The sequence below is a fragment of the Pinus tabuliformis genome, chromosome 6 (genome assembly GCF_031772625.1).
Source record: "Pinus tabuliformis cultivar Carrire ecotype Pingquan chromosome 6, CPIR1, whole genome shotgun sequence".
In the NCBI taxonomy this organism is placed as follows: Eukaryota; Viridiplantae; Streptophyta; class Pinopsida; order Pinales; family Pinaceae; genus Pinus; species Pinus tabuliformis.
The window spans coordinates 1,385,208,164-1,385,220,052 of record NC_142292.1 but is presented as its reverse complement, the minus strand read 5'-3'; the positions used below and the strand labels follow the sequence as shown (position 1 = coordinate 1,385,220,052).

At 36.0% G+C, this 11,889-nt stretch overlaps 1 long non-coding RNA gene and 1 pseudogene across 1 annotated transcript; both read right to left on the bottom strand.

Moving 5' to 3' along the window:
- Nucleotides 1–5,853: 5,853 nt before the first annotated feature.
- LOC149263792 (aspartic proteinase nepenthesin-2 pseudogene) lies at nucleotides 5,854–7,248 on the bottom strand (annotated as a pseudogene).
- A 2,810-nt stretch (nucleotides 7,249–10,058) lies between these two features.
- Nucleotides 10,059–11,881, bottom strand: LOC149263791 (uncharacterized). Its single transcript, XR_016259296.1, has 3 exons — nucleotides 11,118–11,881; nucleotides 10,465–10,973; nucleotides 10,059–10,362 (listed from the first exon to the last, which is right to left on the bottom strand). It is a non-coding gene; the product is annotated as an uncharacterized LOC149263791 (long non-coding RNA).
- Nucleotides 11,882–11,889: the final 8 nt, after the last annotated feature.

Below are 11,889 nucleotides of genomic sequence, written 5' to 3'. Positions count from 1 at the left end.
ACTCATTAATGTATAAATATCAACAACAGTTGAGTTAATACTCTCAACATTCCCAATTTTGCCATAGTCTGTTGTTCCAATTCAAATCATCATTAATGGAGTATTATCGTACGTTTACTATGGCTAGCTTTAGTCATGCATCGTTAGTGTAATTAAACATAATTTCTCTAACATACAAGAACATAACTCTTATGTCACAATGACTAATCTTTGTGCATACTATTGCTTATCATATAAGCCCTTCTTTAATGTATGCAACACTTATTCCCTTCACTAGAAGACCACCATCATTTCATACGACAAACCACATACCTCTTTCTTAAAGGAAGTCATTTTAATCCTCATTTCTCTATCTTCCGGTGTGAGGATTTCTCAAGATTCCCTTTCAAGAAATTATTAAAGAGGTCTATCTTTCGGCATAAAAACCAAGATACAAAAACAAGGTTTACTTATCCTTTATGCATCAAATCAAGCAGTCAACACAGCTCTTCCAACAAGACAATCTCTCCAAGAGATTATTATTTTCAAGGAAGCTATCATAACCACTTTCTCTAAGTACGCACAGTCTCATAATTCCAAAGTCAAAATAGCTACCAATATGCAACATGTGTTCTCCTAACACAATTACTTTACTTTAATGCACATAGTTCTTCTCATGAAACAAGTAAGGATTTTGGTTCTTGTATGAACACTATTCTAATGTGTCTTTAAAGGAAAGAACCTCTATTTCCATTTTCAAGAACTCTCATAAAATCCTTTATCTTCATACATGAAGTATGCATACTCTTAGGATGAGACTATATTTATGTATATATGTAATATATTCTTTCCTCAAGAAATTAGGGATAAATATCTATGTGCCTAGAAGCACATCCTTAGTTATCTTTTATCATGCATGTAATGCACAATCATTTCACTAGAATTTAGAGACTAACTAGAATCATAATGCAATTAGCATATATATATATATATTTTTCAAGAAGCTTTTATCACATAAAGATACATATTTTAATTCAAGCAAACTTGGCCACCTTCCATGCTATGTTCTCAGGACATTTATATACCTCATCCTCTTTCTCAAGAAGATACTTGGCCATATTTAACAAGGATTTTATAGACCAGAGACAAGCATTTCACATACACAAGACTCACGTGGAGTCTTTCTAATAGAAACTACCTATTTTCTTTACCAAGAAAACATACAAGATAATCAATCTTTAACTGCATGCCTTAACACATTTTCTTTACCAAGAAAATCTATAAAAGAACCATTCTTTTATTGCATGCATTCAAATACTTTCTCTACTAAGAAATCATGTAAAACATTTATACGTGTTCTTCAAGTAAGTGAACAAGACACTTATCTTATCCTTGGATCAACATGCATAACTAACAAGTTAAACCACCCCTACCGGAAGCAATTGCTCTACTTATGCAATCAGAAGCATAATCTCCTAAGTGTCACACATGCACTAGAGCTACCATTTGGTGCTATATGCAACAACTATCATAACACTACTATGTGACCATTTCAGAATAATGAGTTCAAGGAGACATTATGAAAATCATTAACATCAACACTCTATAGTTATCATTTCCCAACTCCTTAAGCATGGTCAAAGGAATACTCACATGCACATCGAGCGCTTATCTAGTCATCCCAAGACTTAGAGTCTTCCGCAAGATTCTAACACTCAAAGCTTGCTTTATCTGGTCATCACCAAACTTAGCGAGTTCTTTTCCCATCTCCGTCTGTCTCTACAGCACGGTCTTCTTCCTTCTCCTTGCTCCCTTTTCCTTTGGAAGCATCTATGGTTGGGGAAGGTAATTAGAGTTTGCTGACAACTGTATTAACACAGGTAGTCTATTTATGAATAATTATCACATGTAATTATACCATGAATGGGTCCTAGAAATGTTACCCACTGAACATGCCTCTACCCTTAACTTCACACTGGAATGCAATATGCATAAGAAATCCATCATTCCCATGGTAGAGATAAATTCAACCATCATTTAATCGAGGCTCCAATGGTTTTTATCTCCCAACAAGTAATGATTAACATCAGCACATACCATGCTAATGGATTTCAGTTAATTAGAAGGTAATCATCATTAAAACTATTAGGACATAAGCATATACTATTCATCATGCATTGTCATGGTGAATAAAATTAAGACTCTTCTCATAAACAACTAGAACTATAGCACAGAGAGAGTAGAATCTTCACACACACATTCCATGCATGTGTCATCAATCAACTTTACTTGTTTACGAATTGTAGCAACCTTAGTCCAATTCAATTAATGCATATAAATTCTATGGGTTAGTCATACAACACTAACCAATCTCAACTACCAATCATCTTCATGCATCCATGACAAGGCTAAATCAAAAGTTAGTTATGACACTCAAGTCTCGCTGCTTGACCCATTGCATGTTTTTTCAATATCTAAAGGGGTTCTTCTAATGTCTTTTTTTTTAAGCCAATTTTTTTTTTCATCCTAATCAAGGATGTTCCCCCTGATTTATATTCATGCATTGGTCTATTAAGTTTCGTTCATTGTAATTTCAATCTAGTTCAATATATGCATTGTTGTTATTGCCATATGTGCAAATCAAAAGTTGGTAGTTGATCGTCACCTCCTCAATGAGTGTTCAATATTGTTCTTAAGTGCGACAAAAGTTTCATTGTCTTTTATCCTCATCAGGAATCCAACGTTATGAACGTAGTTATGCAACAACTTATTACCTACTTCTCAAAGAAGTTATAAACATGAATCACACCTGTCATGCCAAAAGTAGTGTACGACATAAATGAATATGCGAATGATTAAACTCATACCTGAGTTAATGCCTACTGATGGCGTACTTCGATATCCTTTCCGCTTACCAATTCCCAAAGGCGCCAGTATTGCAACCTTTAGCTCTGATACCATTTGTCACACCTCTATTACCATGTACATAAAAAAAATTTACCACATGTCAACCCACCTTATCATTAAACACATTATGGTTCTATCATATATTAAATTCACCATATCATTGAACACATTATGGTTTTTCGGGTTTTGAATCTGCACATTGTATTTGAAAGTCGTTTACACCCAACCCACCATATGTTATCAATGTTTAGTCAACATGTGCATTAACAAGGCGTGGCCTGTGATGGTCCGGCCACAGCGCTCACAACCACCACTTCACTTTTGCCTTTAAGACACCAGTCCGGGAAGGGCTATGTGGCGTGCCCTGGCTCCTCCGGCCATGTGATACCTTGGGAGCAGGGATCTTGGACTTGACAATTTCATTTCCCGCCTTGACTCCACGGTTCAGGTTACATCCCGCAATCGAACGGCTGTTATATGGTCAAGGGTTTATGGGGATACTTATACCCCTTCCCACGCTTCCGGGTTCATTTACCTGTTCACTTCTATTCTGCTCCGGCTCTGTATACCAGCTTGGGGTTTCGCTTACCAGCAGCACTACTTTGCTCTGCAACCGCTCAGGAGTTAGTCGAACCCGTCCTACGACCATTACAAGTATGGGTCTCGGCCTGTAATTGCATTGAGCTAACAATTTACCATATCTATTTCAATTACAGAGGTTATCGGATTGTGTCATTAACTCCTGGTCTTTTGTTGCTATGAGGTTCAGTTGGCGCGTGCATACCCTTCCATAGAGCAAAGCTGGCCACCCACGACGGCTCAGCCTTCTTGGCTACAGGTAAGTAAAGCTTATACCGTTGCTTGTTCCTTAATATCTGAGATTTCATCAATTTAAGACATGGTATTCGATTTGTTGCAGGCCGCCGCTCCAACGCGGGCCTCCTTGTGTTATTTGCCGAGGTATTCTCTGTCGAGAATCCTCACAGTTGCCCCCTCATGTTCTTAGGTTCTGACAGTAACTGAGGTTATATATGTTTGACCCGTAAGGGCTTGGTTTTTGAATCAATGTTCATGGTTAAAAGTTACAGTGTTATGATCTCTGTCTCGGCTTACCGAGTCTACAGATACATATATTTTCCTAAGCTTAGGCTGCGGGTTGAGCCTCCGCGCTCAAACCCTGCAGCAGATACTTTGCCATAATTTTCGTTATTTTCCTTTCAGGGTTATCTCCCCATGATATTAGTATTTTACTCTTATGGTTGAAAAGAGGATCAAATTTTCAATCGAGCTATGTATAGACAGAGTATTGAAAACTGTATAATCTTCATAGCAATTTGCTTTGGTAATGAATATTACTTTGTTCTCGAAGTTCATTAATATCTATACTGAACATAGGATTTACCAGTTATGGCTTTGATTTCATGTTCTTTTTTGTTAGAGGACGGCTAGACCATATTAATCTTGCTTTACGCTTGTACTTACAGTCTTGCTCTGTTCTCATAATGCATGTTCATTCTTACGCTGTATATTCATGGTTTATGCCGTATGCACAGCATGCATTCTAAGTTTTGTTCTATACTAGGCTTTACTCTTCAAGGAATGCCGTTTTTATTCAATGTCGATTATATACACAGTTTCTTGTATAATGAGTGTTGCTCATTCGGCTGCATGCACCGAATCCGCATATGGGTATTAATAAACCCTTTCACAGTTATTTGTAATAGGTTATTTAAACGACTGTATTCCTTCGTTATGACTCCATGCACAGCTATATATATGATTTACATCCGTATCACAGATTTATGCATGGTTGTAGAAATAACATAATGCTCTCATCGTTTCTTATATGCTCAGTACTTTATAAAGATCATGAATATTTCTTTCCATATAATTTCATGGACCAGCTACCACTACCATATCCACAAATGGTTTAACCTTTGTTCACGGTCAAGGGTATTGACTGGTTCTTGTTTCAGATAAATAACTTATCTACAGACTTTGATAATCTAAAGCATATGCATGTTTATTTCCACGACATTCCCTCACCCGGTACCCGTAGGGTTTGAGATTCTTATATCGATGATATCTACCAATTACTGACGGTGCCGCTGCACCTGGTTTCAGAGGTTCTAACCCTCGTATTTGGTCAATCTATTATTGTAAGGTTTTGTTTCCTTTCAAGCATTTAGTATTATGATTACTGTTAACAGAGTTTTCGTATTTCAACCCGTGAGGGTATTTCGACTCCGTCACCCAATACCGAACCTTGGTAATTTCTCTCTTGTTCTACTACTCTCATGTATTGGGTTATTCTGTAGCTACTCTCGTTTGTTAATGACAGTCTACCATACGGATAAGAACTGCATCTGCATATTCACATTAAAGCTACAGCTTCTAAGGAAATGTAATGCGTATTTCCTATTTGATTTTCTTAGTATTTATTGCATATATATTCGTTGTTCAGAGGCTTTACAGTTTTGAGACCGTACCTGGTTTGCCAGAATTGGGAATGGTTCTCAAACAAATAAGTCACCTGAACTTTAGTTCTGCTCGTCCACCCAGCCATGAGACCCATCACTCAGATGGAGTTCTCCCCCCGAGCCATCCTGCAGGCCTCCAGCCCTCAACAGGTTTTGCGCACACTTTGTGCACCAGACTAACCTTCCTTTTCATTCCTTTTTCCTGTTCTTGGAAAAGATTTTCCTCTTTCTTCTGTCTGTCTCCCAGCACCGCATTCTCCATCCACCTTCTCTTCCCCCTGTTAGGGTGCTCGCTGATCCATTTAACCCATGCCAAGAATTAGTTGTAACTGATATGTAATTTAAAATTACTTTTACGCAGGTTTGATTAACTGATTGGTAATTTAAAATTACTTTACGTGGGGTTAATCACAATAGGTATATTACATGTCACCAGAAGGGAAACCCTAACGCATACTTAAATAGGAAAGAGAAACTGCGTGCTTGCTCAGTTAGAAACGCTGCCACAAACAGCAGGCGCGAACGACAGTATGTTCCTTTCTTTGTCATAAAGTATTTGGTAATTCTGCTGTTGCAGATTGCCAAATATGCTGGGGTGATTAATGTCCCTATTCGATAAGATTGAAAGGGAGAGCACGCCACTGCCGATATCAGTTAAGTAGTTATCTTTGGAAACTTCAAAATCTGCTCCCTTGAAATGGAATGTCATACTGGGAAATACAGAATTTGAGTTGCCGTGTTGGAAGCAGAGGTCCAGGTCAACCCTAGAGCCATCGGCCTGCGGGAGATTAATCAATGAGTTCAAGGCATCCTTCACAACATCATAAACATTCTGTGGCAGCAAGCTGTATGTCGTTCCAGAGTCTATGATAAGTCCGCCAGATCCGTCAGATTGGAGATCAAAAGTACCAGCAGGAATTGCTAATAATTTTCCATCGACGCTGATGCCTTCCAAAGAAAGATAATAGTATGTTGGTATTTTGCTGCTTTGAATAATAGGAGTCGAACTGACATTGGGGGCATTCAATATAGCGGTATTACCTAGGAACAAAGGGCTGGTTTTGGAAGAATCATTAACAGAGACGAGACAATAAGAAAACTTGTTTCCCATGGATGGACCCAGCTGAGAGACCAAGGAAAGAGGGCCTCGTCCAAAGCCTACTATTCCACTTTCTTGAGCGGATGAATCTCCCCAATTATTGTGGCCGCAGCCAAACACAATATGTGAAACTCGTTGAGAAGAAAGAGTAAAGGTCTCGTACGAAAGGATCCCCTTCGTGAACGACTTGTCAACGTAGTGATAGCTGTATTCACACTGTGCATTAGGGCAAGAAAAGTTACTACACAGGGAATCATTGCAAAGTACCGGACTGTATGTCGAGGATGAGGAAGGATCATAGATTGGAGTTGGCTGACTATAGCAAACACTACAGGGTTTGCACTGCGTCCAGATTAAGTCACTGCCCGTGTCCAGAATTGCAGTATAAGATATAGATGGCGTTCCAATCGAGATGGTCATGAGAAATTCTCCATCTCCTGACTTTACTGGAGCCTGGATATCCTTCATTTGATCATCAACCTGCAATTTATTAGCAACTGCAGATATGATTTGCAGTTTTTCAAGTCTCTCATAACTGCGTTGAACTGCTCGCTTCAGACGCTCAGCGGAAGTAATATTTGGAAAGAGCACCGAATCTTGATGGACAAGATCTATTCTCAACCCATTCAACGGTTGGGCTGAATTAAAATTTGTTACATGCCTGCATTCCATCAAAGGAAGGAACACAAAAACAGGAAACAATAACAGAGGCGTAGACAAAAGAAGCCGGTGCTTGTAGGTGACAGAAGGATATGAAACAGCTGATTGTCCAACTCCTGCCATATAAACCAAGAGAAATAGTTTCACAAAGGGAGGATAGGGGAGGTGGAAGAAACAGGAAAGGAAGAAATGCTTTGCTCTAGTCCAGTGAATGGAATGATTTGTATTTATATTGACTGGAGGGAGATAGATACGTTCATTCTATATTGTCTAAGCTGTTGCACTGTTGATTCCGGCGGATAAATATTTTTCTAATTCTATTGTCTGAGTTGTTTTACCGTTGATCCTATATTGTCTGAGTTGTTGCACCGTTGATTCCGGAGGATAAATATTTTTCTAATTCTATTGTCTGAGTTGTTGTACCATTTATTCCTAGGATACATATTTCTCTAACTTTTTCAGTTTTTTTTAAGGGCAGATATTCATTCTACAACCAACCCAACTCAGTAGGATGTGTAATGTTATTCAACCAACCTAACTTAATAGGATGTGTAATGTTATTCAACTCAGTAGAATGTGTAATGTTATTTTTGTTGTGCTCACAATTTTTTCACTAAAAATAAAAATTTAAACAAATTTAAAAACAAAAAATATTTAATAACTATAAAACTAGCATTTGCACCAGATGTTGCAAAGGAAACGCCGTAAGGCATAAATTGAAGAACACAAATACAACAAAAGAATACTTTGATAAAGAATAAAAATATATTGAACCCTCAAATCAATGCCCCATTAACTGGAACCACTTAGTAGACATATCTATCAACATTAGGATTATACAAAATGATCAAGAAATTTCCCATATACAAAGAGCACCTTCCACAACAACCTTTTGTCACATCCACATTTTAAAAAATGCCTTGGAACGTGATTGGAATCTCCCATATTGCTTTTTCATTATGCAAATAAATCTCCCATATTGCCTTTTTCATTATGCAAATAAATCTTCCACGGACAAAAATTTACAGCTAATTTGTTATAATCGGGATTATGTTTTATTTATTTCCTTTACAATCTATCACTTTTAAATTTTAAACATGGTTCTCTGGTTTTAGGTCGCAAATTATGTGATAAAAATGTGCTCATCATTTTCATTATACCTATATTTTTTTCCATTTTGTAAGTATTTAACACTGGCAAGCAATTGAATTTGCAACAAAAACGATCAAGAATAGCGGTTTTGTGAAAATTATTTATTATTTTTATTAGATTATTTTACAGAAAGTATGGCCAACAATTAGGTTATAGAAAGTATTCCCAACAATTATCTTCTCTCTCATAAAGTGAAATTTAATGCAATCATCATCTCCATCAAATGAATTGTCCGAAGGTGGAATTTGGCCCTAGTAGCCAATTTAAACACTTGATCTTTCAATGGCCTTAAGTTCCAAATTTCACTCCACTAAAACCTGAACCCTTAGTAATGATGAGAAAGTTTTAAATGGGGGAGAAAGCATAGTATGAATTCTATAGAAAGTTTGGAATGATCCCTCATTACATTTTAATTGGGATGGAAAGAACATTAAACTAAGGAGATAACTCCCTATACTTTCATACAAAGGAGATAGCTCCCTGTACTTTCATGGAATTGTTTTCAAAGTTTCAATTTTAATTTGAAAGCCACTCTTATAATCAATCACGTGCATTCTAAACTTTTCATTTAAACAAGACACAACTTTCCATTTAAACAAGACAATTTATACTTTTCATTTAAAGAAGACACTTTATTGTTTTCAAAGTTTCAATTTTAATTTGAGAGTCACTCTTATAATCAATCACATGCATTCTAAACTTTTCATTTAAACAAGACACAACTTTTCATTTAAACAAGACAATTTATACTTTTCATTTAAAAAAGACACTTTACACTTTTGTCAGTTAGTGTTGAACTTTTATCATAGTGAATGTGTTGAACTTTTATCATAGTGACTTTAAAACATTTAATGGAGTATGAAACTTTTTAAAAGAACATATTTAATTTTTGTGCCAAAAAAAATGTGTGCAAGTTCCTCCAATAGCTAAAGTGAAGTTTTAACTCTGATAAAAATGAAAATTTACCTCAACTAGGTGAATTAAAAGATTTTTTGAAGTTTTTTTTATATTAAAAATTTTAATTAAAAAAAAAAAAAAACAAAACAAAAAAACAAAAAAAACAAAACTTGTTAAACTGAATATTAGTTATAACAACCACTCAAACCAATATTTTCATCATTATTCAAAAAGAAAAATTACACAAAAAAAAAGGAAAATATAATTAAATAAAAAATAAATTGCTTTTAAAGAACAGAAAGCCTATGTCTATTTTGTACATCTCTCATTTTTTCTTATATTTTTTCCCTCTTTTGGGCATATTTGATGGTTACATAGTAGAATTCTCAAATTCTTACTCATTGAAATATTAGGTAACTTTAAAAGTTTATAACTGCAAAATATTATGAATAAAATTGAGTTGGTTCATTGCATGAAGGAAAAAAACACATTAACAATTAGCCATCACTTATTATTAAGACCTATAAATAACAAGACCTATGAACCTTGACAAGTATAACATAGCTTGTTTGGTAGAAATGAGAATAAAATGTTGATGTGAATTGGCATAGTATTACTACATATAGAGGTCAGAACTAAAATAGAAACAAAAAAATGCAGATGTGAAACTCAAAATAATAGAATCAAAGCAGACAAAAAAAAAAAAAAAGAAAAATTAGTTAGAGGCACCTTACATCCAACTGCACTGCCTGTACAAATCCAAGTTGTCTGGAGTTCTCCAATATTACCTTGATTACCTTGTTGAAGTGACAAAAGTTACACAGGAAAAAGGGTAAACTCCATTTGTATATAACAAGTGAAAAATCATAACTGTCAAAGTCAGTCAAAGTCACTAATAAGAGTTATTGAACTCTTCTTAAGGACCTAAATATAGAATATTATCAGAAAATAATGAGCTTACATGGTAGCTCATAGTCTACTATATTGTATCTCTATATTGTACATTTATCCAGCTTGAGTTTTAGGGAAATGAAGATTTTTCTCCATTCTATTGTAAACCCAATATGACCAATGTCCAAAGCTCTAGTTAAGATATCTATTGGATGGAGTACTCTGAAACAAGTTTTGCAAATGCAGAAAATTTGTTGCTGAGTAGTTTGGATGGAGTGTCATACTCAGCAATTTGTCCTGATTCAAAACAAATACAAAGTAAGTAAAAAATGAAATGTGTCCAAAAAAATAGTAACTGTAACAAAACACTAGAAAATAAACAACTTATAAATGTTATACCATCCTTTAATAGGAGAACCATATCACTCTCAATAACAGATGGAATCCGATGTGCTATAGTAATGACTATGCAGGTAGAAAATCGGTGGCGAGTTATTTGCTGAATAAACCCATCAATTGTAGTGTCAACTGAGGCAGTTGCCTCATCAAGGACCAGTATCCAACTTTGTTTTAGTAGTGCCCGTCCCAAACGGACAAGCTGGCATTGACCCACACTCCAGTTTCCTCCATTCTCAGACAGTGTACAAGAGATCATTCCATTAATTCAATTCTCAATTTTCATTTAAAAAAAGGGGGTCCTAGAGACAAGGTAGGTCTCAAGGACACCAAAAAATAAACAAAACATGAGCACTAAGATGGAAAGAAAATAGCAGAAATAGCTACTGTAAAAGGTTTTATTTTTCTCCTTCAGGACTTCCATTGAATGTGATAAAGACACACAGACCTGAGGAATCAAGTTTCTTTTCTTTTGCTCGTACAATCTCACCAAGTTGGCACTTGTCCAAAGCCTGAAAGCACAAGCAAAATCGAAGTAGATTCATAAACAATAAACTTACAGAAATATCCTCAGGGAAATATCTATATTCTTCAAGGAAAGAATAATTGGTGCTAAAATTGATACTAATGCTTATAGAATATGAAGCAGAACTAACCTCCCAAATCTCATCATCCAAGCAATCTTCGAGAGGATCCAAATTATTTCTTATAGTGCCTTCAAACATTGTTGGTTCTTGGGGAATAATGCTTAATTTGGATCTTAGGTCATGGAGGCCTATGGATGAGATGTCGACTCCATCAATGACAATTCTGCCTGTTGTTGGTTCCACAATGCAAAAAATGGATTGAATAAGAGTAGATTTGCCACTTCCTGTCCGCCCCACAACTCCCACCTTCGTGCCTCCAGGGAAAGTGCATGTAAGGCCTTTCAAGACAAGCGAAAGATGTGGTCCATAACGCACCTGATTGTATGGATCAAATTTATAGATGAACTGACATGCAAATTACTAGCATTGAATGCATGAAAAAGAGTCTATTTGTATTGAGTTCTGACCTGCAAATGAGTTAGATCTATCGTTCCTCTAGATGGCCAGTTGGAGTTTGGTCTACAATTCTCTATAATCTCTTGTAACTCACTAGGAATTCATGAATACTGCATTATTCTCTCCGTTGAGATCATGTTGGTCTCCACATAACAAAGGCACCATATTACCCAGGTTTGTACCATGTTCAGACTTAGACTATATGTTACTGCCAACCCTGCAGTGCCTGTTAAGGTGCCATTTCATTTACTTTCATATTTCATTATAAACAATATGTCTAGTCTACTGAGATTAGTTTAGGAAAAATAATTGTAAGCCAAGATAGTGCTTCTGTACCTACTTGGGCTAATTACATATTGAGGCAAGCGAATGAGGAACACCAAAA